We start from the raw sequence: 24,180 nt of genomic DNA, 5'->3' as shown, positions 1-24,180 counted from the left end.
GCCGATACTCTGCAGTATGCTGCCCATGAAGTTGCCACTGCCCTGGTGGACTGAGCTTTTAAGCCCTCAGGTATTTGAATCTGCTGTAAGGAATAGGCTTTCTTGATGATCTTTAACCATGAGGCAATCGTCCGAGGGAAGACCGCCTGTCCCTTTTGAAGCCGTGACGAATGACTAGAAGATTATCTGTCTTCCTAAATGAACTAGTTGCTGTAAGGTATGCTGAGATGTTACCTTTTACATCCAGCGGATGTGGATTACCTTGAACTGTAAGAAGTGCTGGAAGGCTTATTTCTTGGTTAAAATTAAAAGAAGAGGCGACTTTTGGAATGAATCAGTCCGAAGGTCTTAGGACAACTCTGTCTGGATAGAAGACTAAATAAGGTTCTTTCATTAGTAGCGACTGCATTTCCAATACTCTCTACTACTCTGAGGAATGCGTTAAATCCCACAGGGAAATATCTTCAGTGGGGGAAAAATGGTTAGTGGGATAGTGTTTCCAATACTACTGATAGATCCCATGCCGGGAAGGTAGGTTTCTTTGGAGGTCTTATCTTTAGGCAGACTTTTTTAAACTGTATGCCGAGAGGATCTTGGGCCCATTTTATGCCTGTCATGGCCAATAGTGCTGATACTTGTACTTTTAAGGTATTTGACCCTAGGCCTTTCTCCAGACCAGATTGGAGGAACTCGAGGATTTGTGTTACCTCTGGTGATGTGTCCCAAGATTGTTGTGAAAATGAGATGAAATTTTTCCAGATTCTCTTATAAGTGTTGTTGGTAGTGGCCTTTCTAGCTTGGAGTAGAGTTTCCACCACTTTTTGAGAACATCCCTGATCTAGAAACCTAGACCTTTCAGCCACCATGCCGTCAGATGTAGTTTCTCTGGTGACGGGTGAAGAAATTGGCCCTGGGAGAGTAAGTCTGGTGTTATCGGAAGAGGTAATGGGTTCTCCGTGTTCAGCTGTAGAAGTATTGTGAAGCATGGCCTTCTCGGCCAGAAGGTAATCACTGCTTTCACCGTTGATGTTAATCTTTTGAGCCGGAGTAGAAACCTCGCTATCAGAGGTGTTGGAGGGAACACGTAACCTAGCTGGAAGTTCCAAGGGTGTTGAAGGCAGTCTATCCCTTCTGCCGATGGGTAGGCGGCACTTGAAAGATATCTCTGGCATATTGTGTTCGCTGGAGTTGCTGCCAGATCTATGTCCGGAATACCCCAGGTCTGAGTTATGAGAGAGAAAGCCTGATGGCTCAGAGACCACTTGTTGAATAGAAACATTCTTCTTAGATATATAGTAAAAAATTCTGCGCTAGGACTACATATAAATAAGCAGCAGTAAAAAGTGCAACAACACCAATTAAATATAAAAAGTAAAATAAACCGCACTAAACAAAAATTAATATACAGTTGGTAAGGTGGAGGTCTTACCTACCACCCGCAAATATTAATAAAAATACAAATTTAATATTAATAAAAATACAAAAATTAATATTTAAACGCAAAAAAAGTCCAGATATTTCTTGAAATGGAATCAATCTTCAAAATAGCAGGATGTTCAGCTTATTGCAAGTAACGATCCAAAATGAGCTAAGATTGCCCTTACCAGAGCATCAGTAGCAATGAGCGGATGGCATTAAACCCAGCCAGGGCCTTTGGGATGAAAAACCAATCTGCACCGTCCGTTTTCAAAATGTAGTCCCCTCAATGAATACAGGAGAAAAAACAACACAAAAACTGGCCATAGTGTAGTATATCAGATGTTTAGCATGGAAAAGCAGACACACCAACACCCTGGTGAGCACACAAGAACAAACAGCAAAAAAGAAGGGGGGGGGGGGAGTGAAAAACCCACCACCATGGCTGTAGATCGCGCTTACCGACTCACGGTGGTAACCAGGCTCTATGTCAAACTAGGAACTGATCGATGGTTGACAGGGAACACTTGATTCATCCACATTAGACAGGAATCCATACCATCAGTATACAACCCAAAATATAAATGATAAACTTTCCATGGTGAAATACGTTTAAAACCAGATTTAATGGATAAAGTAATGCACTTACAGAATAAAAGAACTTGTATCGCATAAAGTACAAATCGCCGGCCGGCATAAAAACAAGGGAGCGGAGCTCGTCCTATTTCCTGATCACGTGGTAGTGTCGCTGCGTGCGTACCCAGACGCGTTTCGTCATCATTCGTCATCACCGCATACTAGCTCATTATGAGATACTTACCTTAGAACGAGGCGCCGGCATCTCACCCGGTCCACGCTGAGGGAGCTGACATTTCTCCTTGGCGTGTCTTCTGGGCGCTGTGAGTGGCCGGAGCCGCAATATCGTCACTCCCGCGCATGCGTGCGGGAGACTTCTTTCCGGCAAGGTCCGGAGTTTGCCGGGCTTTCAGCCGAGAGTCCCCTGTGCGCATGCGCCGCTGCTGTCAGCGGCTCATTGCGAGGGGAATATCTCCTAAACCGTACAGGTTTAGGAGATATTTTTTTTTACCTACAGGTAAGCCTTATTATAGGCTTACCTGTAGGTAAAAGTTTTAAAAATAGGTATACAACCGCTTTAAGCAGTGATTGGATCTACTAAGAAGAATTTTGTGTGTTTTCTTCAAATTATTTGAGGACATTTGATTTGTACTGGATTCACTTTATTGCAAACGTAGCACATTTATTGTTCATGCACTATAGCACTTTTCTTGTATAATCTATAGGTTCACATTATAATATATTGCACATATGATGCGCCCTATATTATTTTGTCATATTGTTTATTAGTATTTCTACTAATTTAGGAGCAGCATCAGGTTGGTAGAGCACAACGTCGCATATATTTTTGGCGCCGTGGCCATTAATTATTTATTCAAAGACAAAATCATGACTACATACGCTCTTACTTAATACCCCTGACGAAGGTGCTTAAACCAGAAACGTGTTGGGTACCGGGGATCACTTTATACCGGAGAGTAACAATCTTTTTTGTCATATATATCAACTCATTGTAACTCTGTTTTTTTGTTTTTGATGTTTTGTATACTTTTGAAGTCATTTTCCATGTCCTTTTTAATATCGGTCATTATATGATCGAATGTTTTTATGTACATTCAACAAAATATATCTTTTTGACTATATATGTGTCTGTTGCCTGCAAAGTCCCAACGAAGGGGGATTCTCTTTTTTCTTAATTCATACCAGGGATGTGGCAACTACACTATGATCTGATATGGTGAAACCCCTTTTTTCGCCTAGCCAATCAGGAAGCAGGTCCTGGGACCCAATTGGCCGGGACTCCTAAGACCTGATAGGCCGCGAGTCCTCATTGGCTGGGAGGAGAAGCGACCGCCGGAACTCAGGACTCGGGAGGAGACGTAGGGGGGGAAGCCGTGACCTGGATGGGGTAAGTGCGGGGCTGTCAAGGAGGGCCTGGCAGGTGACTGGCGAGCGATGCGGCGATCGAGCGACTGGGGGGGAGGGGCGATTAAGCGAGAGCCGGAGGGGGGGTTGTTGGCTGGTGGGCTCAAGAAAATTGTGCATCAGCTACTACTGCTCAACAAACAAATTTCCAATGCCATATACACACGGGTGGACTTTTCGACCGGACTGGTCCAACGGACTTTCCGACTGACTTTCAACTGACTTTTGAACGAACGGACTTGCCTACACACGATCACACCAAAGTCCGACGGATTCGTACGTGATGACGTAAGACCGGACTAAAATAAGGAAGTTGATAGCCAGTAATCAATAGCTGCCCTAGCGTGGGTTTTCGTCCGTCGGACTAGCATACAGACGAGCGGATTTTTCGACCGGACTCGAGTCCGTCGGACAAATTTGAAACATGTTTCAAATCTAAAGTCCGTCAGATTTTTGACCGAAAAAGTCAGCTGCAGGTCCGATGGAGCCCACACACGGTCGGATTGTCCGCCGGATCCGGTCCATCGGACCAGTCCGGTCTAAAGGTCCGCCCGTGTGTACGCGGCATAACAGCGAATATGGTTTTCATTTGGGAAAGTCCTTTCGCTCTAAAATCAAATGTTAAAAGCCAATCTGATTTTGAAGTACTTTTGAACAAGCTATAAAATGAGGAGAGTTTAGATTTGTTAGAAATTCTACTCGTGTATAGCCAGCCTTAGAAAAGCAATGACCTTAGGAATGGCCACTTGTCTGCATGGCTTGGAAAACAGAATGTCTCCGCGACTGCTCTTATCGCATAAAGCACATTGTTTCAGGAACGCTGCATATTTACCTAGGTGTTCTTTCTAAATAAGAATGGGAACATTTACTTACAGAGCTCCAATGTGACAACTGGCAGAGCTGAGCATGTGCCACAGCTGGAAGAGCTTCTAGGGCTTGTTTAATTTTTGCATGTGAGATGCTGCCAGACCCCACCCCTTCCCCAACCGTGCACTAAAGCTACGTGTACTATCCCCAGGCTCACAGCAATAGACGCCTGCAACCTCCCTGCATCTCCCTGAGCTGCACCTGACCTACTGGACCCTGACAGCCGATAATTCCATCCGGAAACAGCAGAAAGACAGAGAGAGCAGGTAACGTGTGTACCTTTACTGCACCTCCTTCCTTCCCTTCACTTGCACACATACAGGTACTCTTTACACTATGCACAGGTTATTCCAGCTCAATGAAACCTGTATCTACTATAATATGAATGATTCATACTTGACCATAAAGAAAGGAATTGCTTTCCATGACTGCTTCAAATACGTAGTCAGTATTATTTTAATACTTTAAGAAACACTATGCTGCGATGTTTCCAAGCTCACTATACATCACGGTAGTGCAGAGAGCGAAGAACCAAATAGTGCTATACATCTGAGTTAGGGCGGTCCGCATTTGTGTGCGCCGCATTTTATTCACGTCATGTCTTTATGCGCATTTTTTAGTGGCGCTACCATTGAACTTTCCGTTAGAAAGCAAATGTCCTGCATGCTGCCTCTTTGATGTGCTTTCATCGAAACGCACATTCTAATAGAGTTCAATGAAAGCGCACGTAAAACGCGGTGTGCAAAAGAACGCATTTCGCACACGTGAACTGGTCCTTTACATTTATGCCACAAAAACAGAAATATGTTTTTAACATTTTTATTGGGTGTTGTGCAAAAAAAAAGAATAAGTTGATATATCAAAAATTATTTAATAAAAGTGATGTGGAAATAAAACACAGAAAATGATAAGGTTAGATGTACATTTATCTGATACAAACAGAGATATTTCCGGGGACATTTCCTGAAAAATCTAGAACTGTACTAGTCGATCACAGGCATTTAGTCTATGTTAGTGTATAATGTAGCAATTAGGCTGGATTTCCACTGTTCTGTGTGCATGCATCATGCATGGTAACGCACACATGTAGGGGTGAATGGGGCCAGAGAGGATCCCTATATACTGCAGTGCATGGAGGTGAACCAAGCACAATAATGGGATTTTCACTTGACATGCATTTGGAAGATTTTTGCCTCATCAAAATAGAAAAGTGTGAATAGGACCTTTTTGTTTTTTCTGAACTAAAATGCAAAGAACAAAACACCATCGTACCATAGATCACAGCAACCAGAGATGTTATTATCAGCACACTAAGCAAATTTCTATTTGAGTGTTACAATTTTCTGTATGTCATTACCCATAGCAGTATGAGCCTCTATTAGTAAAGCTGCCCTAAGGGCCCAATCACACCACAAACTCTGCATTTTTACATGCATGTGCAGTGACGTGCATTTGACACGCGTTTTTACGCACATTGTGCATGCAATACAGTGCATTTTTCCTAGGCTTCCATTTTCTTTGAGGTCACTTCCATCTTTTCTTCTTTGGGCTTTTATGTGCACTACACTGAGCTGCGGTGCAACTTCATGCATTTACATGCGTTTCTGTGCAATTGCACTGCAGAAAAACAAAGCTTGCTGTACTTTTTTTGTACTGCACTACAATAGTGTGAACAATGCCCATAGGATAACCTGGATTTTGGACTGTCTATGCAGATGGAGTTCAATCAAAAATGCATCCCACTGCATCTGATGCGAATAGGCCCTGAATGATATCCTCCTTCTCCAAAAATATTCCATTTCTGCTTCCTTGTAATGTCCACTGTGAGCTCCCAAACCAATCTTTTTCATCCTTACTTCTATTTATTTGGAATGAGCAGCGCGTGTTAATTGCGGTCATGTGCATTGCTTTATGCACACTACAAATCCCATTGTCCATAGTCTCTTGTCCATTCTTGGAGCAAGCTAGAGAGGGTGGCTACATAGAGTGGGACCATAGAGAACCAAGGCAGACACCTTCTAACAGGAAGTCAGACCACAGCAGCACAAAAAATAAAATAAGATATTTGGAGGAAGCTGAGAGTTAAGAATACATATTAAAATATTTTTTTTTTTTGTGTCACTTTAAATGCCTAAAACTCTAGGCAACAGCTAAAATGCATATCTGGTTTCTGTTTTACCTGCCAAAGGTTTTGGAATTTTGTTCAGCCAGTTCAAGCAAACAGCAAATCCAAGTTGGTGACCTGACTATTCTCTACCAAAACTGCTCAAGGACCTCTCTGCCATAGCCCGTGGTAAGTGAAAGAGCAGTAGAATACCGATGTGCCATCTCTCTGCTGTATCCTACTGTCAGCATGTTCCTTTTCAGTACATGTAGCACACTTGATTGGCTTCTCTCTCTGTCCCCTCTTCTTCCAGGCTAAAGTCTATTATACAGCCTTGTGTTCAGCTTTAATATCCCTTAAGCAAGGGCTATGTTGCCTGTAACTACAATCACATTCAAGCTTTCAGCTCCCAATTTGGAAAGGTTGGACTTGTGACTGTGGGAAACACATCCATGAATTGGATATTGTGTTATTAAATACGCTTATGCAATTTCTCAGCATGAATTTTTGGTTATGACTCATCTGTGTGTATAGTACAAGTGTACTGAGAATTAGTTATACAAACAGCAAGTGTAAACTATCTCAGCAATACTTCGCTGTTTACAGGAGAGCTGTAGTGCAACATAATGGATGGACTTCAATGGGCAAATTTGGAGTACAAGTTCAAATTTGGGGTACAAGTGTATGTCGGGACATGCTCAGCACATGACTATGGGATGTGGCATATAGTGAGGCTCCCTTAATTAACCCAAACTTATTCACTATCTATTTCTTACCCAATGACCAGACGACACAAACTTCTCTTTTTGGAGTCGAATGGCCATAGCAGCCTTTTATTATAACAAAAAATACCAGAAATATCAACATTCTTCAACATATAACTTAAATGCTTATAAATACATCTTTAAATAACATTAAACCAACTATACAGCATAACAACTTTTATTTTCCTAGGAGGTCTTTGAAGGCCAACTCTAACTTTCTCCAACTCGTTGCATCGGTATCCCCATGTAAGGCCCCACGCCGTGCATTACGCAAGCTCAGGGACAAGCACATTAATCCTTCCAGATGCAATTTTTCTACCACCAATGTTGCCATTTTCTTTTGGGAAAGGACGCCCATACATCCGTATGAGCCCAACCCCCATTTTAAACCTCAATTATTCTCCTCACCGCCTTCAAAGACCCCCAATACCTACTGCCGCTACGACGTTTTAATAATTACCCCTACTCTGACAATTGAACACCCCCTAAAAGAAACAAAATTATCCTTCCACGCTCCCGGAACACACTACTACATACCTATAGGGAGGGCGGGCGGGAAATTCACCTTCCTCACTACCTACTTCTTCCCAACTGACCACTGCGCCTAAGCTCCACCCCCCTAAAAGTATCCCAAACTCCCCCCACTGCCTGACTAGTTAACCCCTCTATCTCCGCCTCACAGCCCCACCCTAGTCATGCTAGCCCTACACCTATGCTGCACTCAGTTCCGGGCTGTACTTGACTATGGGATGTGGCATATAGTGAGGCTCCCTTAATTAACCCAAACTTATTCACTATCTATTTCTTACCCAATGACCAGACGACACAAACTTCTCTTTTTGGAGTCGAATGGCCATAGCAGCCTTTTATTATAACAAAAAATACCAGAAATATCAACATTCTTCAACATATAACTTAAATGCTTATAAATACATCTTTAAATAACATTAAACCAACTATACAGCATAACAACTTTTATTTTCCTAGGAGGTCTTTGAAGGCCAACTCTAACTTTCTCCAACTCGTTGCATCGGTATCCCCATGTAAGGCCCCACGCCGTGCATTACGCAAGCTCAGGGACAAGCACATTAATCCTTCCAGATGCAATTTTTCTACCACCAATGTTGCCATTTTCTTTTGGGAAAGGACGCCCATACATCCGTATGAGCCCAACCCCCATTTTAAACCTCAATTATTCTCCTCACCGCCTTCAAAGACCCCCAATACCTACTGCCACGGGACGAACACGTGACAACCTTACGTGTGCGTCGCCCTCCAAACTCTAACTGCTCGCTGCACACCATCTTGTAATCCCAACTGCCACAAATCAATGCCAATCGCGTTCAGATGTACCCCATCCGAGCGCAGAAAGCGCCATGTCTCCTCCTCCAACTCCCTGTGTCGAACAGCCAAACCTCCATTCCTCACAAAAAATTTCGCTACCGCTTTATTAACTTTCACACGCGCTCTATTCAATCCTGCCACAGAGCGCGCCAAACGCCAAGCTGTCCTGGCCACCATATCCGACCACACAAATATAGTATCAGGAAAGCTGGATTGCAGGCGCAGAAGATCAAATTTTATATCCCTAATCAGTTCCCGAGCACACCTCACTCCCAAATCATTGCCCCCCACATGTAATACCACTACATCCGGAGGGCGATCAAGACCAGCAAACTTGTGCATTTCCGGAACAACCCTAGACCACAACATCCCCGGAAAACCGATCCACCGCACCGTCCCTTCCTCCCCCGCCAAACCCAACAACCTGCCGTTCTTCCTGACATCTGCCCTTCTGGCACCCCAATAGACATAAGAGTGTCCAAAGATCCATACTAGGCAGGTTGCTGCACCTGAAAAAAAACAAGAAACAAAACACAGAGAAAATATAGCAAATCAATTATAACGCTCTTTCTGTAATACAGTTCCCAACCAACAACAACCTCCCCCCCCCCCCATTCTACAACAAGGTAGGGCGAACATAAAGCTTAAAACGTGCTGATTCCCAACGCCCAATACGCTGTACTACCTCCTCATCCAAACCCCAACGAACCGCTTCTGTAGCCGCCCCAATGCGGAACGAATGAGAAGAATACTCCTCCGCTTTCCGCCCAGTCGCCCGCAAACATTGCCTAAAGACAGCCTGAAACTGAAAACGGGACAGGGCCGAACCATCCTCATGACGAAAGAATGTCCCCCCCCCGTCAGGTCTAACCCTACAGAATTCCCCCACAGCCGTCACCGGACACAAGGGGGAACCTGGGACCGACCTCAACTCCACCCATGTCCCCTTTCCCAATTGGTCTGTCTTTGACCTCTTGAGGAAGACACCTAAAGTATCCCCCCGCACCCGTACATCTTGTACTTCCAAACCGCCTTCCCCCCTTTTATTCTTACTCACTAATTCCCCAACCCGAAACGCCCCGAAAAAGGCCAATATAAATGCCGCCCTGAACAGCACACACTCAAACCTAGACCGACAAACATTTTCCAACTGCGTAACTACTTCACTTAACACGGCAAATGAAACCGGGCGTCTTGTGTCGGCAGCCGCTCGACCAGCGCGATATCCGCGCATAGCACGCCGTACCCTAAAATCTTTTGTAACATCCCGCTTACCCGCCATTTGGAAGATAAACGCCAAACCAGCCAACTTGCGAGCCATATATGCCGCCGATACCCCCTGCTCAAAATTCCGTCCTATAAAGTACAGGAGTAGCTGTACCTTGCTCGCCCCACCAACATCATCACCTACTTCCCGCATTAACACCTCCCATTCCAACCACACCTTACTGTATGCTTGCCAAGTAGTTGCCGAGACAGACCTACGAATCAACAATTGCGCCGTGGTAACACGATGCTCCACAAACTCTCTGGGCAAGGACTCCCCTGCACTTCCGCGTCCGGCACCAGTTGACGAAACCTGTCCCACTGGAAACGAGATAATGCATCAGCTACGGTATTCTCAATCCCAGGAACATGCACAGCAGTAACAAAACAGTTCTTATTTAAACAAAGCAACACCAAATGCCTCAGCAAGCGCACCACCGGTGGCGACGACGCGGTGTTGTTATTAATGGCCTGCACTACCCCCATATTATCACAATGAAACCTTACCCGCCTATTCCGAAACTCCTCGCCCCATAGCTCCATCGCTAACACGATGGGAAAAAGCTCTAAAGCCGCTAAATTACAAACCAAACCCTCCTCCTTCCAATGCTCCGGCCACTCCCCGGCGCTCCACCTACCCTGAAAAAAGGCCCCAAAACCACCAGACCCAGCCGCGTCCGTAAATAATTCCATCTCAAAATTGGAAACAGCCTTTTCCAACCACAGTGAACAGCCATTATAGGACGCCAGAAAAGAATCCCAAACTCTCAAATCTTCCTTGAGTTCCGACCCCAACCTGATAAAGTGATGTGGGGCCCGAACCCCCGCCGTGGCAGCCGCCAAACGCCGGCAAAACACCCGCCCCATGGGCATAATCCTGCAGGCAAAATTCAGCTTCCCAAGCAGCGATTGCAACCCACGAAGTTGAATCTTCTTCCCCTTGATGGCCTCCGCCACCTCCCGCCACAAACCCTCCAATTTATCTAGTGGCAACCGGCACTCCATGGCCACAGTATCAATTACAATCCCTAAAAAACACAACTCTGTGACCGGGCCTTCCGTTTTGTCCGCAGCCAACGGCACCCCAAAATTGGCGAACACATGTTGAATTGTGCCCAGCAAAGATGCACAAACCTTGCTCCCTGCAGGCCCCATACACAAAAATCATCTAAATAATGTATAACAGAGTGCAGGCCAGAGGTATCCCGCACTGCCCATTCCAAAAACGAACTAAACTGCTCAAACAACGACCATGAAATAGCACACCCCATGGGTAAGCACCTATCTACGAAATACTCTCCCCGCCAGCGGCAGCCCAACAATTGGCAACACTTCGGATGAACTGGTAAGAGGCGAAAAGCTGCCTCAATATCCGTCTTAGCCAGCAAGGCCCCCTGGCCTAAACGCTGCACCCATGCCACTGCCTCATCAAAGGACGTATACGACACCGTGCAGAGGTCCGGATCAATGGAATCATTAACCGACCCCCCCTTAGGATGGGACAAATGGTGAATGAGCCGAAACTGATTCGGCTCCTTCTTAGGCACCACTCCCAACGGGGATATTACCAAATCCTGTACCGGCGGTGCCTTAAACGGGCCGGCCATCCGGCCCAACGCCACCTCCTTTAACAATTTTTTCGTAACTACCTCCGCGTGTTCATCTGCCGATTTCAAATTTTTAGCTGCAGGCGGAACCGCCCTGAGCTGACTATTCAATTGAAACCCCTCCCTGAAACCCAATTCCAACAGCCGGGCCGCATCCCTATCAGGGTACCGCTTTAGAAAGGGAACCATCCTTTCTACCCTCACCGGCGTCTTCCCTTTTTCCAACATCCCCTCCCTTTCCACGTCCGTGTTTAAAGCATCTGGACTGCGAATGGGAGCCCCCGCATGTAGAGCACTCGTGTCGGAACCGACACTTGGCTCCGAATTTGCAACTCCCCGCATTAAATTGCCAGCAGAAACCCGCTCGCCCTCCGGCCGGTTGTCCAGACAACCCCGAACCCCCGGCCCCACCCTGAAAGGGCGGCAAAGAACCCCTTGGAGAAGACATCAGCTTCATCCAAAGACTAATGTCTTTGTGATCCCATCTTATTGAAGGACGAACCGCTTTTCTCTGCCTGAACTGCTCATCGTAGCGCAGCCATGCCGTCCCACCATACACTCTTTGTGCTTCCCCGATGGAATCGAGGTAACAGAAGAGCGGCGAGCAATTCTCCGGCGCCTTTTCCCCAATCACACTCGCCAGAATCGCGAACGCTTGCAACCAATTTGCAAACGTACGTGGAATCAAACGATAGCGCCTCTTCTCCTCTTCCTCTTTCTTGCTCTCATCCGGCTTAACCTTGTCCAGGTTAAACTTCTCCAAAGGCAACAAAGAGAAAATTTCAACGTATTCCCCCTTCCAAATGCGCTCCTTAATCTCTGCCTTTAAGTGCGCTCCCAACGGCCCTTCAAAACAAACGTATACTTCACATTTGGCAGCATCCGCCAAACGCAACCCATCCAAACCAGCCGACCCTTTACCGGCCGCAGCCGCATCCCCAGCCACTGTGGTCGCTGCGGCCGCCACCACCGGCGCTGCCGGTGGGGGCCCTGTACTGGCCGCCCCCATCCCCCCAACACTCGTGCCCCCCACCGACACTGTACCTCCTGGAGCCACCACCGGGCCTGGGGCTGCCAGCGCAGCTCCCTGACCCGTAACAATGCCGGGCAATGCCCACGCAGCCACAGGGGAAATGCCACTCACCGGCCGTGCGCCAGCCTCACAGCGTGCAAGCACCTCCCTGAGACCTGCTAATAACACCTGCACCATCCCCCCAGCCTGTTCCCCAGCTGCTCCCATGGACTGGACACCCGCACTGGGACCCTCCCCAGCCTCCCTATCATTTGTCCCCACTGTCCCCCCCCTTGAGGGCCTAGCATTTCTAACAACAGAAGAAATAGGTACCACAACCTGCTCACCTGGCTGCCTCCGTTGCACCGGACATCCAGCCGTGACACCAGTTCTATGCGTCGTCTCCCATCCTTCTGCTGTGTCCCGCTCATCAACTTCACCCTCGGACAGGCTGTCCTGGGAACTCCCGGCCATCTCTTGATTCTTCTCACCAGGCCGCTGGTCCGGATTCCCCGTTGCCGCCGAGCGCCCAGGCGTGACGTCATCATCCTGCGCCGTTTGCTCTAACTCCACACGAGGTCTGGCACTGCCTTGCCGGGCTACAGGCCGGGCTGGCGAAACCCGCCTCGCCGTGTTCCTGGACCGTGAAGCGACATGGTCCCCCCGGAATCCTCCTGTAACGTCCGCCGGCCTACCGCGGCCTCTCCGCTCTGGAATACAGGCCCCGGCCGCCTTGTCCAGTTCTGGCTGCCTCCGTTGCACCGGACATCCAGCCGTGACACCAGTTCTATGCGTCGTCTCCCGTCCTTCTGCTGTGTCCCGCTCATCAACTTCACCCTCGGACAGGCTGTCCTGGGAACTCCCGGCCATCTCTTGATTCTTCTCACCAGGCCGCTGGTCCGGATTCCCCGTTGCCGCCGAGCGCCCAGGCGTGACGTCATCATCCTGCGCCGTTTGCTCTAACTCCACACGAGGTCTGGCACTGCCTTGCCGGGCTACAGGCCGGGCTGGCGAAACCCGCCTCGCCGTGTTCCTGGACCGTGAAGCGACATGGTCCCCCCGGAATCCTCCTGTAACGTCCGCCGGCCTACCGCGGCCTCTCCGCTCTGGAATACAGGCCCCGGCCGCCTTGTCTGCCAAGCCGTCGCCCGTCGCGACCTCTCTCCCCCGCCGAGCCGCCTTCTGGCCAGGCGGGGAGCCTGCCAAGGCCGCCGTTCTCCTTCTCTCTTCCCCCGCTGTAGGAGCGGGAGCAGGGCCCACTGATGCGCTCCCCCCCGCGCCCGCCGTGTCCGTGTACTCACCGCCGACGACTTTTTCACAGGCGGCTCCCCTTCCATCTCACCGGCCCCAGTCCTCCCCCTGTCCCCATCGGCCGCGGGACTAAAACGCTCGGGAGGTCGCGACCTCCTAGCACGTAGCCGTTCCGCGAGCCGTGCGGGCGTGCTAGTGGATGCCTGGCTGGGACCCTGAAGCAAGGATGCCAAGGTGGATTGCAGCCACTCAGTCCCCCTAGCCGCCGTCTCCTCCCGCAGCTGCTGCAACAAACGCTCCACATCCCCCATGCTAACTATCTAACCTGCACCGCCGAAATTCACCTTCCTCACTACCTACTTCTTCCCAACTGACCACTGCGCCTAAGCTCCACCCCCCTAAAAGTATCCCAAACTCCCCCCACTGCCTGACTAGTTAACCCCTCTATCTCCGCCTCACAGCCCCACCCTAGTCATGCTAGCCCTACACCTATGCTGCACTCAGTTCCGGGCTGTACTTCTCTGCAATTCATTCAACTATGTTTTATCCCTTTAAAGATGCTGCAAGTACAGAAGCATACCTGTTGACCTGCCAGAAATCTAGTGTGCTCCTAACGTCCTGTTTGAGTGTTCTGTATTGAAATCCTAACCAGCAATGTCAACCCTGCCTGCTGGACTGCAGAACTCTACATATCCTGGACTCCTCACTGTCCAATTCATATTAATGCATTGAGTTGAATGAACATTAAAGGAGAAGTACAGTTAAAGCTGGTTTGGCTGTACTACTCTTGTGGATCACAGGAACGCAGTTTGTTCTGCAGTTTGGGCTAAAGGCCACTGTAGAAAAAAACATGTCGACAGTGGCGCAAGCAAAAAGTAATTCTACTATAATGCAATGTCCATCATGAAAGTCTTAAGAGCAATAAACTCAATTAGTGGGGCCAGGAAAAAGTCCACTGATTCAGGGCCAGCCTTGTATGGGGGAGTAGAAGCTTGTGTTCCAGCCCTCGCTTCCGGCTCTACTACACCATACCAGCATCCAGCCGGCCAGGACAGCCCCACGAGCGGCGGAGACCGCTTTCAGCAAGGACCCGTGCAGTCCTTACATCACCGGACATCTTAGTCCTCATTATGTGCCTGTACTCTCTTTTTTTTCTTGAAGGCCCCTCTTGACTGACCTCGCAGAGCCGGTCCAGGCTGCGGAAAGATTGCGCCCATATAGTCAGGTTCCACCCTGGACCAGCACCCAGCTTGGCCTCTCAGCGAGCCGCCTTTTCCACAGCCTAGAGCTCCAGTGAGGGGGGCAGAGCAGACAGCAGAGGTGATTGACAGTCACCAACTCTTAGCTCATGGAGCAGTGAGAACTTGGGGATCAGCGGTGTTTGATTGCTCGGTTCTCCCCCTTAGAGTTGGCGGGGACAGATGCAGCATCGGACCAACGCTGCATCCACCTAGGTAAGTATGATTCCAGAAAGAATCCCTAACTTCTCTTTTAAGCAATACTGCTGAGTTGAATCTCAAGTGCATCCCCACACACTGTGTGTAGGGAAAGGGCTCTTGAGAGATGTAGTTCCTGGGCATGTCTACATAATTCTGAACTGAACTTTGAGCAGCTGCCCCTACAAGACTTTTCCCCAAGCTTGGTGATGTTGTCACAGGGAGTATTACCGTTACTGTTTCATACAAGGAATAGAAATGAGGGTGATAAGGTGGTTTGGGGTTAAGTGATACTAAACACACGCTTTTTAAGTATTAATTGTCCCTTCTATTTCTGTATGTGGATGATGGCAATTTAATTTAAAAAACAAAACAAAACATCAAAGTACCTTTTTCCTAATTGATGTACAGCTGTCACATGACCCAGCTCTGTCTCAGCCTGTCTAGCTTCTAGCTCTCTGCTGCTGGTCACATGTTCAAAATTAAAAAAGAGCCTTTGGAATACAGAGCAACGATAATTAACATGAATACATTTTTAAATTGATGTTTTAAATTTCCATACAAATGTATATTTGAAATTCTGTATTATTTTTGGCAATAACATAGTGTGGGCGGATTTCTGCCAGTCACAGGCTATCACACCCCTCCAGCCTGTGTATTAGAATAAGTGGGAGGTGAAGCCTCCAATAATCTACATGTAATTTCCTGCCCCCATTGTGTTTAGCTGATTAGTGGGCATGGAGGAGGAGGGAGGGCGTGAGCTGTTATTTATCACTGTGTATATGCCCACATGTGTGACTCTATAGTCAAATGAGCTGCTCAGATGGCATAGGGAGGAAATGCTCAGCATAGAAACTCACTGAAAACTGAGCATGTGCATAGTTGTCACCACAGCTGCAAAATCCCTAGCTGAATTGGGGATATGAACAGAAGGGGGAGATAGATAACAGCAAAATCACCCAGGCAGAATAAGAAAAGAATCTCATAGTGAATGAGTGAGTATGAACAGCATGTAATACACCATTTATTGATAGTTTTTATGATGTGGGTTTAGTGACACTTTAAATTTGGGTATTGACTTAAGGTTACACTCACATGACAGTTTAGCTGCGGATAGTTTGTCACCTCTAGATGCAGCAACATTCTGTGCTATGGCCACATACAAACTGGTCAATTAGCTGCAGACAGTTTTTGTGCCAATTTTGCAGAAAAGCTAACCCTGTATGCACGCTGTCTGCGTCCAGAGTCGGTCAGATGCTCTATTCACATGTAACCACTCAGATGAACAATTACATGCAAACAGTGTGATTTGTAGAGTGCAAATCTGACAGCCGCTACTGACAGCTGCAGCTGTTCACACACACAGTGTGTGTGTAGGAAGTGTTTACAACTGCCAGAAAGAATCTACTGACATCCCCTGGCCACTGATAAACTGCCATGTGAATATACCCTAAGGGCCCATTCACACCAGAAACTGCACAGACTTGCATGTTTTTGACTTCATGCATGCATTTTGTGCTGCACTTAGCACTGCATTTGCAGTGCATTTTTCTATGTGTTTTTGGGCTTGGCTTAAAGTGGTTGTAAACCCTTTACAATCGCTTTAACCTACAGGTAGGCCTAGATTAAGGCTTACCTATAGGTGCTTGAATTATCTCCCAGACCTGCACGGTCTAGGAGATATTTGCAAATCGCCGTAGGGCGATTTCTTCTGCGCATACGCCGGAGTTAGAAAGGGCACGCTGTGCCGTTTCTAGCTCGGGTCATGCCATTAAAGGCGGCTCCCACGCGCATGCACGGGAGTGACATCATGCGCTGTCACTCGACTCCGTCCAGTCACAGAGCCGGAGTTCGTGGCCCCGGAAGGAAGAGGGGTGAAGAATGGACGCTCGCTACTAGCGAGGAAGACGGGAACATCACGGGCTTCTCCTGCAGGTAAGTGTCACATAATGGGCTTCTATGCAATGCATAGTAGCCCATTATGCTTTACCTTTGCAGGGAAACAAAGAGGAAGTAACACCCATCAGGGTTTACTTCCTCTTTAAAGAGCGCATTTGAAGCACTTTCGCATTTGCAGTGCGGGAAAACGCAGCATGCTCTAGTTTTTTTAACTGCACTGCACTGCAATGATGTGAATTATGCCCATGGGATTACCTTGATTTTGGGCTGGGATTTGTACAGAGCAGCCCAGATCCTCCTCTTCTAGGGACACCTACCGGCTCTCCTGGTCCCTCCCTCCTGTTGAGTGCCTTCACAGCAAGCAGCTTGTTATGGGGGCACCCGACCCCAACTGCAGCTCCCTGTGTCTATTCAGACATGGAGCCACATCCTTGTCCCACCCCTTATCTCCTCATTGGCTGACTGTCATTGATTGAAAGCAGCAGGAGCCCAAGACGCCGTGCTGCTGTCTCAGCCAATGAGGAGGGGAGTCATGGGCAGCCGAAACAACTCCTGCAACATCGCTGGATCTAAAAGGACCTCAGATAAGTGTTGGGGGGCTGAGGAAGGCTGCTGTACACAGGAGACTTTTTATCTTAATGCATAGATTACATTAAGATAAAAAAAATCTACTGCCTTTACAACCACTTTAAGCCTGTTTGTGTGTGATTTATTTTATTTTACAAAGCAAACTTTAACCGTTAAACAGCGGCAGGTTGGCTCGGTTGTGCAAATCACCGTAGGTGTATGTTGGGCTTGTTCACGGCGATCTGTGGGCACGCGCGCACCCCCATTGGCCAGCGAGGGAGCGAATGCACGGGTTCGGCGTTCCCCGCAGTGACAGAACAGTGATCTGCCTGTGTAAACAAGGCAAATCTCTGTTCTGACAGAGGAGATCACACAGATCCTGTCTTTCTGCTATGCAGGAAGACGGATCTGTGTGTTGTCCCAGTGAGCCCTTCCCCCATACAGTTAGAAAAAACAGTAAGGGAACACAGTTAACCCTTTGATCGCCCCTGATGTTAACCCCTTCCCTGCCAGTGTTGGTACAATAACAGTGCATATTTTTAGCACTGATTACTGGTTCCCAAAAAAATGTCAAAAATGTCCGTTAGGTGTGCGATTTGTCAGCTGCAATGTTGCAGTCCCGCTAAAAGTCACTGATCACCGCCATTACTAGTAAAAAAATATATAAGATAAAAATGCCATAAATCTATCCCCTATTTTGTAGACGCGGTAACTTTTGCGCAAACCAATCAATATACGCTTATTGGGATTTTTTTTACCTAAAATATGTAGCAGAATACAAATTCGCCTAAATTGATGAATACATTTGTTTTTATTTTACATTTTTTTGGAAATGTTTTATAGCAGAAAGAAAAATAATGTGTTTTTTTCAAAATTGTCACTCTTTTTTTGTTTATTGCATAAAAAATAAAAAATGCAGAGGTTTTCAAATACCACCAAAAGAAATCTCTATTTGTGGGAAAAAAAGGACATCAATTTTGTTTGGGTACAACGTCGCACGACCACATAATTGTCAGTTAAAAGCGATGCAGTGCCGTATCGCAAAAAAATGGCCTGGTCATTAAGGGGGTAAATCCTTCCGGGGCTGAAGTGGTTAATACCCTATTCATATTTCTTTAATGCTGTCATTGGTGTAAAATGGTCATGTTAAAGATGTACCATGTATCCATAAGGAGCAACCATATCTCAGGAACTCTGTTAATGTACCTATAGACACAGTGACATTGTCACATCATTTAAACAACTTATTGCCAATCAAACAGATAATGATAAGTTGACAGTGTATGGAGTGAAAACAACTGCAATAGATTTTGAGCATCAGAACCTAGATCTGCAAATTGGATCAATATGTCTTTTCGGATGAAGCAGCGTTAAAAAGAGATACATTTTACAAACAGGTTTAGCGTGTCAAGCATCTGGGCGTTCGTTCATTCCATTGCCCAGAATATTGACTTATTCTGGCCATTGGAACGAATAAATGCTCAAGCACTAAATGCACCTAGCGCTTAAGAGCGTTTAGATAGATGCATTTACACACATATAGGCTCAACTGGCTTTTTTTTTTACAGCAAAACGCTCCTCTCCTGAACACGCTGGCACTGTTTTTCTTTTGTGCGTCTAAAACACCTGTAATTGCCTATGTGTGCAAGGACACAGAAGTGCACTGTAGGCATTTTAAATGAAAATATAGTAATTCAAGTGTTAGATCTTTCATACAGGAAGGATCAGGCCATGGGTACTAACACTTAATATAAGTATGGTATAATTTCCATAACTAGGGGACTTGTATGAATAAAGGTGCACAGGTATTGGTAATGACAAGAAAAAGACGTTCCATAGGCAGGATCTTAGATTCTGTTTGCAATAAGTTTTTTTTTTTTTGGATGAGGCACAATTCCTCCCAATGACAACAAAGATGTTTTTTCCCACTGACCAGACTTACTCCCAGTGACCAGACTTACTCCCAGTGACCAGACTTACTCCCAGTGGCCACAGTCCGGCCCCCAAAAGTCTGAGGGACAGTAAACCGGTTCCTTGTTTAAAAAGTTTGGAGACCCCTGATCTATGCAGATGAACAGGGATGTCTGACAGGTCTTTATCTGCCTATGTGTTCTTGTTCAGTGACTGAAAATATTAAAGTAGAACTAAGACCAAACTTTTTTCATTTTGGATTGAGTAAGGGAGGGTTATAACCAATGTTACCAACCATTAGTATTTTTACTGGCAGCCAGTAAAAAAACTGGCACTTTATCTCCTGCCAGTAAATGCCAATTACAGGAAAAGGTTGCCAGTAAAAAATATGATGCTCAGGTCAGCATGAGCAGTTCTGGTCCGGAGCCGGCCAAAACCATCTGAGTGCCTGCTACCATGTGGGTAGCACCTGGGGGGCGAGTCTGGCAGACGCAATGCCTGAGCGTGCCATGGGATGTCATGGTGCAAGGGAGCCAAGTGTAGCGGCCAGAGCTTTGTGTACGGGTCTGCAGGATGGGAGCTAGACAAGCCAGGAGCTGGACTATTAGAGCTTCTTTGGACTGGAGTGGACTGAAAGGACCACCTGGCGTGGAGAGAGACTGTCACTGTGACTTAGGAGGAGATGTGTTGGTGAGGTGTCATCATCATCTTCCTGCCCATTCTAATTTTTTGCCCTCCTGAGTCCTGTCTCTGAGCTACTTACTTTATCAAAAAAAAAATCAGAAATATGTTTTTTGCCTTAATATCTATCTTAAATTACATTGCTAATTGCATTTTGTACTTGTTTGTAGCCAAAATACTGAAATTTGCACTTAAAACTGGAATTTTGTAACTTTTGGAAATGCAAGTAAAAACTTGGCTATGCCAGTAAATTTTGGGTGTCGTGTCAGTAATATTCAATCTGGTAGGTTGGCAACACTGGTCATAACCCTTTTTCTTTGCCATCTGTGCCCCATTGTGGAGATTTCCTTTCTTTTCCTTTCTCAAAGTCACAGCAGGAAGTAGGAGCAAACCCTTCCAAAGTGAAGGAATCTCCAGTTATCACCGGGGTCACCAGAACTAGTGTCTCCACTAGAAGACTTCCCCTTTATTCCTATTCTCTACTCTATCCAAAACTAAAACTATCCAAAACTAACCAGAAAAAAAGTACCTTTAGTTATACTTCAAAGTTAGCGAGTCAGTGTGACAGCCAAGCTACTAGCATTTTCCTGAGGAGAGGTTAGCAGGGACAACCTGCATGGGTTCCTTTAGGGAACAGTGACCCAAAATATTGTGTAGGTGTACATAGGTTCTCTTATAAATAAGATGTTTAGGGGGGGGGCTAAAATGACTTCATCAGTTTCTTTTCTATCCAATTGAGCTCTTTTTTGTCTCAATTTGCAAAGCTGTATCCGTCAGTATTATTAAAGTTATCCTAAATTAAAATCATAATCCTTTCTGAGTTTGTATTTGTGTAGGAGAGGTATTTAGATTTTTTTGGCAATTGTATTCTTGGTGGCTACAGAGGAAAGTTGTCATTTTCCCTCCATGGCCAATGAACATACAAGATATTTCTAATGCAACACTATCACTTTAAACTGAAAATGGATCAAATAATGGACCACTCTGCACCTTTATCTGGAAGCCCGGTGTTTTGACAGGATGCCTATATTTCCCTGGTGATCCTGCTAGTATTTCACTGACTTTATCATTTGAAGGCTGGCGAGGATGGTTGCAGTCTACGTCCAGGGTCGATCACTCGCATGTGATTGCTGCATGGGCGATTACATGCGAGTGGGCACAATTAGCTGCGGGAGCCGGCAGCCCCCTATTGCTTTCAATGTAATTGGACTGCAGACGCATTCGCAAGTGTGAATGCACCCTTAAGGATATTTTTACTTTTGGTACCACTGCCCCCCAGCACTCCTCCCAAGTCTATATTTACTTGTTTTCATTCCTCCAGGATATTTGCAGAGGATTTGGTATCTATTGTTGCTGGGGGGGGGGGAGCATTTTGTTGTGCAAAGGACTGTTGTGTTGGGGGGATCTATTGTTGCTGACTGCAGGGGATCTATTTTACTGCTTTTCTTGTTATCAATAACAAATTTCATACAGATTACTTAGCACCACAAAATGATACTTGGTTCTGTATATTTTAAAGGGGCGGTACTGGGAGATGGGTAGGGAGTGGAACCAAAGGTTGGTGCTTGGAGGCGGGTATCACCGCTACCTCACTCCCAGTAACAGTATGGGGTCCTGTCATGCAACTCTTCAGGTTGGCGATCTCTGCAGGCAGACCTGACCACAGACAAACCACGCCCGTCGCTCCAGCCTGCCAGCCCACACTAACCCTCTCCCCCTCCCGTCACTCGCACCCGCCACCCCCCCGGTCACCGGTTCGCTCGCTCGCCCGCCCTTTAGCCCACCAGGCCCCCTGTCAGCCCTGCACTTACCCCATGCAGGTCACGGCTGCGGCGGCTTCCCCCCTCTGTCTCCTCCGTGTCCCAGCCATTGCTTCTCCTCCTGGCCAATCAGGTCTTAGGACTCTCAGCCAATGGGGGTCTCAGGACCCGCTGAGGAGGGGGGAGGGGAGGAGAAATAGGAAAACATTAGCAAACATTCATTCGCTATTGTTACACAACAGGGTGTGCTCTGCGCTCCAAGCCCACTCTTTTTTGAAGCCAGTTAGAGTCTATGGCTAGAGTCGCGTGCTTTAAAAACAAAAAAACAAAAAAAAACATTGGAATCCATGTGTCCGGCACCCTGCATGTAGATTAGGGTTTGGGCGCATAGATTAGGGAGGGGTGGCCCCTGTGCCCCTAATGAGCAGCAACCACTGACTCATGCTATGTGCCCCGGCATACCTGCAAAGGTAGAGTCCATGTATAATCAGGAGATCCATAAGTGACATTTCCCAGTGCTCCACTTGGGTGTAATACTCTGACCCTCTCCGGGCTCTGGGGCTCTCTGCCTCGGACCACTTTCCCTCTTTTATAACACAGGATCAGTGAATTGGACCCAAAGAAAAACCCGCCAGAACCAAAGAACCAGGAAACCTTTACCCTTCTGTCCGGCGCAGCACCTGCCTGCCTTAATTTCAACCTACATACACACTAATCTGCATCAACCCCCATGTAATGGAGATGAACAAGGGCAGACATGTTTAAAGTCCAGCCTAGGTAACAACCATGGCTCCCTACACAGATATCATGGAGGAGTAATTTTAGCCATACAGGAACATTTTGTTAATCACAAAATCACTAGGTGCAAAAGAAAAAAAATGAATGCAGCTATTTAAACTAAGGACTGATAAGCTGCCATATATATTTGGGGGGGGGTGTCTTTACACTAAAATTAAAATTGTCTAAAAAGACATAAAAGGGGTATAGAAAAGAATCCCTCCCCCCCTTCAAACAATCACATTTTGTTGCTTTGCAGCCTGAAATGAAGAAAGACACAGTTTTTGTTTCATCCAGCTGTATTTACTTATAACATCCAAGTGGAAGATATAACACCAACATGTAAAAAAAAAAAAATCACTGAGTTGGAAAAAGGATTACCCCCCCTCCTAAAAATGACTTGTAAACTCAATCAGATATCAGCTAATCACCTTCTCGGTGGCACACTAAGCCATTTAATTTCAACTGTGTTCAGCTGTGGTCATTTTGATTAGCTCAGTATAAAAAGAGCTTTCCTGGAGCATTTCAGTCCCAGCAACTGAAGCAAATAATCAACTATGGGTGGCAAGGTACTGTCAAAAGATCTCCGGGATAAAGTTGTGAACAGGCAGAAGTCAGGAGATGGATACAAAAAAATTCAAAGGCTTTATTAAGGCCTAGAAGCACAGAGAAGTTTATTATTAAGAAGTGGAAGGTATATGGTACAACACAGACCCTCCCTGGATCAGGACTTCTCTCCAAACTGGATGAAAGACCCAGGAAGAAACTGGTCAGAGAGGCTACCAAGAGGTCTGCAACAACTCCTAAGTAGTTGCAGGAATTTACGACAAATAGTGTTCATTGTGTGCATGTGACAACAATATCACAAATTTTACACAAATGTGGCTTGTATTGTATGGCTGCAAGAAAAAAGCCACTCCTCAAGAAAGGCCACATACAGTCACGACTGAGCTTTGCAAAACGCACCTTGAGGATTCTGAGGCTACATCAAAAAAGGTGTTATGGTCAGACTAAAATGTAATTATTTGGCCTCAACACCAAACGATATGTCTGGCGGAAATCCAATACAGCTCACAATCCAAATAACACCATTCTTACAGTTAAGCATGAAGGTGATAATATCCTGTTATGGGGGTGTTTATCTGCAGCAGGAACTAGAGCACTTGTCAGGATAGAAGGAAAAATGGGTGGGGCAAAATACCATCAAATTCTTGAGGGAAATCTGCTGACTGCCAGAAAGTTGTCAATGGGAAGAAGGTATACTTTCCAACATGACAATGACCCAAAGCACACAGCAAAAATGACCACACAGTGGTTGAAGGAGAAAAAGGCGAATGTCCTTGCATGGCCTAGTCAGAGCCCAGACTTAAACCCCATTGAAAATCTGTGGAATGCACTTGAAGACTACAGTCCACAAATTATCAGCATCAAATTTAACTGAACTTGAGCAGTTCTGCAAAGAAGAGTGGGCAAATATTGCAATGTCTAGATCTGCAAAGTTAGTAGAAACTAAAGGC

The 24,180-nt window shown here is 46.4% G+C and overlaps 1 protein-coding gene across 4 annotated transcripts in view; it reads left to right on the top strand.

Annotated features, from left to right (window-relative positions):
- Positions 1-4,375: 4,375 nt before the first annotated feature.
- The window catches only part of BHLHA15 (basic helix-loop-helix family member a15), a 70,667-nt gene continuing 50,862 nt past the window's right edge, over positions 4,376-24,180 (top strand). The window contains exons 1-2 of one of the 4 annotated variants that reach the window (XM_073591005.1): positions 4,376-4,550; positions 6,473-6,577. The gene's annotated coding sequence lies outside the window, so the exon portion shown is untranslated. The remainder of the gene's footprint in view (positions 4,551-6,472; positions 6,578-24,180) is intronic. The other 3 variants (XM_073591003.1, XM_073591006.1, XM_073591004.1) reach the window with 3 other exon arrangements.

This window comes from Aquarana catesbeiana, linkage group LG06 (genome assembly GCF_042186555.1).
Source record: "Aquarana catesbeiana isolate 2022-GZ linkage group LG06, ASM4218655v1, whole genome shotgun sequence".
NCBI lineage: Eukaryota > Metazoa > Chordata > Amphibia > Anura > Ranidae > Aquarana > Aquarana catesbeiana.
Note: the sequence above shows the minus strand (reverse complement) of the source record. Positions and strands in the feature narration are given on the sequence as shown.